Source organism: Arvicola amphibius, chromosome 10 (genome assembly GCF_903992535.2).
Source record: "Arvicola amphibius chromosome 10, mArvAmp1.2, whole genome shotgun sequence".
Classification (NCBI taxonomy): domain Eukaryota; kingdom Metazoa; phylum Chordata; class Mammalia; order Rodentia; family Cricetidae; genus Arvicola; species Arvicola amphibius.
The window spans coordinates 107,591,113-107,595,554 of record NC_052056.1 but is presented as its reverse complement, the minus strand read 5'-3'; the positions used below and the strand labels follow the sequence as shown (position 1 = coordinate 107,595,554).

At 48.1% G+C, this 4,442-nt stretch overlaps 1 non-coding gene across 1 annotated transcript; it reads right to left on the bottom strand.

Annotated features, from left to right (window-relative positions):
- Positions 1 to 1,855: 1,855 nt before the first annotated feature.
- Trnan-guu lies at positions 1,856 to 1,929 on the bottom strand. The gene has a single exon. It is a non-coding gene; the product is annotated as a tRNA-Asn (tRNA).
- Positions 1,930 to 4,442: the final 2,513 nt, after the last annotated feature.

The following is a 4,442-nucleotide window of genomic DNA, read 5'->3' as shown; positions in this document are numbered from 1 at the left end:
GACAGGCGGATCTCTGTGAGTTCGAGGTCAGCCTGATCTACAGAGCAAGTTCCAGGACAGCCAGGCTCCGCAGAGAAACTGTGTCTCAATAAGCCAACCAACCAAACAAAAAACGATTTCTAGTGTAGACATGATCATTTGACCAACTCCCTTTCGCCCTGTTGCTTCTACTATAAGGCGTATACTGGTGGGCAGTGTGGGATCTTCATTCTTTGTATTTTGAGTACTTCAGGAAGACTTCAACCCAAGAATATTTTAGGAAATCGCCTGCTACTTTACCTAGCAATCCAACCTCCTTTTGGATTTTTTCAAAGACAGGTGTAGCCCTGGCTGTCCTGGAACTCACAGAGACCTGCCTGTCTCTGCCTCCTGAGAGCTGGGATCAAAGGTGTGCGCCACCAGTGCCTGGCTCCTTTAGGACTTTTAAGTCAACAGGTATTTGGTGGAAACGTCTGCTAAGAGACACCTCGGGGACTCTAGAGCGCGGTCCTTAACCCTCCTAATGCCACAGCCCTTTAATACACTTCTTCTTTTTTTTTTTTTTTGTGGTTTTTCGAGACAAGGTTTCTCTGTAGCTTTGGAGCCTGTCCTGGAACTAGCTCTTGTAGACCAGCCTGGTCTTGAACTCACAGAGATCCGCTGCCTCTGCCTCCCGAGTGCTGGGATTAAAGGCGTGCGCCACTGCCGCCCGGCTAATACACTTCTTCATGTGGTGGTGACCCCCCCCCAATCACAAAATTATTTCGTTGCTACTTCATAACTGTAATTCTACTGCTGTTATGGAGTGTTAAATAGCTGAAACACAACCCCAAAGGAACTGCGACCCACAGATTGAGAACCACTGTTCTAGCCTCTAGCACCTTGGTGAAGATGTTGAGTCCAGCCAGACACAAAGCCCTTGCTTTACTCCCTCAGTCTTGGAAGAAAAGTTTGCTATCATAGTAGCTGATTTTTTTGTCTTTACGGAAAGTCTTCAGTGAAGAACCATGAAATGTCCTCTGTGGCACTGACGGTGAAAATGTCCCATTTGGAACTTTTAAAAATTATGTTGAGATGAGGACTCTGTGTAGCCCCAGCTGTCCTGGAACTCGTTCTGTAGACCAAGCTGGTTTAAACCCATAGAGATCCACCTGTGTCTGCCACCCAAGTGCTAGGATTGCCACCATGCCTGGCTGTCTTCCCCCACCCCCAAGACAGGGTTTCTCTGTAGCTTTGGAGCCTGTCCTGGAACTAGCTCTTGTAGACCAGGCTGGTCTCGAACTCACAGAGATCCACCTGCCTCTGCCTCCCCAGTGCTGGGATTAAAGGCGTGTCTGGCTGTCTTAAAACTTTTTTTTTTTTTAACACAAACTCGTACAATTTCTGTTAAAGTTAAGTTTAAGGTGAAAATTTGCCAGCAGCCTAAGGTTGAATGTAACATGTTTTCCTAGAGCCAAACCCATCGTTCAAAAGCTAAATGTGGCATAGTATGGCATGCCCTCCCAGACTGCAGTCACACAGTCATCTCCTGCTCCTCCGTGTGGGAGTACAGTAGTAGTTTGCTACTGTACAGAGCAGACCGCATTTGCTATTTGGTTTCGAGGGTTTTTTCTTTTCTTTTTCTGAGCCGCACGAGTGGTGTTATATGTTCACTATCCCTGGGAGGTCTGTGTTGCTGGTTTCCAGTGTTAACACAGCTGTTTGAGAGCAGATGTGGACCAAGCTCCAGTAATGCACTTGCTTATTCTGTTGAAAAAGGGTAGGGGAGATAGGGCTGTCGCAGTGAGTGCCTTAGGCAGCAAGCAGAGGAGCGTTGCCATTTATCTAAGAACGGTGAGAACATTTCTAAAATGATTTGGGTTAAAAGAAGCGCTGTCGTCCCTGGGTGGGCTCGAACCACCAACCTTTCGGTTAACAGCCGAACGCGCTAACCGATTGCGCCACAGAGACCCAGCTGCTCTGATGGCCGTGAGCTGTGTACACATTTCCGCGGCCGGCCTGGGAGTCGGCGCCCCGGACTCCCGGGAGGCGTAGGAACCTGCAGAACCCTGCGGGCTGAGGCTGCGCGAGGGCGGCGAGAGGCGGAGCCGCCGCTCAAATTCTCCCGAGAGCCAGGCGGCGTTGTGCCAGGCAGGCTTGGCTCCAAAGTTTAGAGCCCTGCCCTTGTTCGCGGTCGTGATCGCTCCTGCCTTTTGAGTGTTCTCATCACCTCTCTCTTTCCAAGCAAGCAAGCAAGAAAAAAAAAATTTTCACAAGGCTGATAAACTGTGGATCTGTGTGCGGTCATAGGTATTTTGCACTTTATACGGATGAAAAAAGAAAGGGTTTATTGTTGTTGTTGTTGTTTTTGTCACGTCCTGAGAACAAATTTACACCCCCTTAGGGGACTGGAGACTCCTATGAATACGCATGGTTTAGGGGACAGCGAAAAGATATTTGTGGCAATTAAAATGTTCCTTTAAATAGCCACTGAAGGCTAGGCCTTCCTTCCCCTGGCTTCTGAATTTAACCCACTGATAGCGGGCTGTCCGGGAAAGGTTGAGGTAGGTAGCATTGTGCCCACCCTTAGGACCTCTTCGCCCCCCATCACTCGACAGACTGGGGGCCAACTCCACCTATGCCAGGTCATGCTCTTCAAGCTTCCATATCCTTCCTCCTCCTCCTCCTCTGCTTGGCTCTTCCCACTTAATACTGACCTTTTTATACCATTTGAACCATATTTTAATTATGTATCTGGGTGATGGTATGCGTGTGGTGCCCTCAGAGACCAAAGAGGGCATCAGATCAAAGACTAAAGGCGCGAGCCACCACTGCCGAGCTGTCTCCTATCTCTATTAGGATAATAGTAAAGATGGGATAATAGATTAGGATAATGATAGAAAGCAGCTTTATTACTTGAACTTTTTTTTTTTCTTTTTGGTTTTTTGAGACTGCTTCTCTGTGTAGTCCTGTCTATCCGGGGTAGGGTGTAGATCAGGCTGGCCTCGAAGTCACAGAGAACTACCTGCCTCTGCCTCTGCCTCCCGAGTGTGCCGCTGCCACCACCCAGCTACTGGAACTATTCTTAAATGCCTCACCTGGGTGGGATTATCCAGTCTTTGCGCGTTTGTGACCGGCTGGTCTCAGCAAGTGACATCCTCATGACTTACTCCTACAGTAACACTGTAACCATGATTTCCTCTTCTCACCTGAATATTGTCCCCCTGTTCGTCTGCACCACACTTTGTCTGTGGTTCAGCTCTCATGGCTGACTTCTAGGAGCATGGCCGTACTGGCATCTGTTTGAGTCCCTGCTTTTGGTTTGGGGGGACACATCGAAAAGTGGAATTTCTGGATCTGTCCGATTGTGTATTCTCACCAAGGATTCACAAGCATCCAATTTCTCTGCATTTTAAAAGTTGGTAACTATCCTAACGAATGTGTTTCACATTCCCCCTTAACAGTGTCTTTTCTGGGCGCTTCTTTTGAATCGTAGAACTGCTTTTTAATTATATGTGTGCTTCCACCCAGTGACAGCCAGCTCCGTTTCAGCCAGGAGGTGGCTGGGCTACTGGGGTTCAGCACTCAACGCAATGTAAAAAGAGAAGAGCAGGGGCGGGAGAGACGGCTCAGAGGTGCGGGAGAATTGTCTGTATTCTGTCAATCATGTTTTAAATGAATGCTGATTGGCCAGGCAGGAAGTATAGGCGGGAAAACCAAACAGGAAGTAGAAATGATGCAAGGAGAACAGGAGAATTTTGGGAAGAAGGAAGCTGATTCCTCCCACTCCTGCCTAGATCACTGAAGCAGCAGGATGTGATCTGCCCCACTGAAAAAGGTACTGAGCCACATGGCTAAAATAGATCAGAAAAATGGGTTAATCAAGATGTGAGAGTTAGCCAGTAAGAAGCTAGAGCTAATGGGCCAATCAGCTTTATAACTTAGAGATATCTCTGTGTTCTTTCTTTGGGGCTTGCCGGCTGTGGGGTACAGGGGGAACGACAGAAACACCAACAAGCAGCCAGCCCTTCATGTTACAGCTCAGTGGTTAGGAACACTGGCTGCTCTTCCAGAGGACTGGGGCTCAGTTCCCAGCACCCACATGACAGCTCACAACCACCTGTAATTCCAGTTCCAGGGGATCTGACGCCCTCTTCTGGTCTCTGTGAGCACTGCATACACCTAGTGCACAGACACACATAAAATGAAAATAGAGGGAGGGAGAGGAGAGAAGGGTTTTGCCAGGCTGGACCTGTGCATACAAGAGAGGGGCTATCTCAGTCTCCACCTCAACAGCCAGGTTCATGTGTTGGGTGATGTTTGGAGCCAACTGCTATTTTGATTCTTCAGAAGTGTGTGTGTAGGTGGAACTTGTGACAGGGGTGTGTGTGTGAAATGGAACCAGTCGTCTTTCCCTTGAAACGGGGAAATAACGTTTTCCTAATTATAGTTTTAAGAACTACTTTAGAATTATTTAGGAAAAA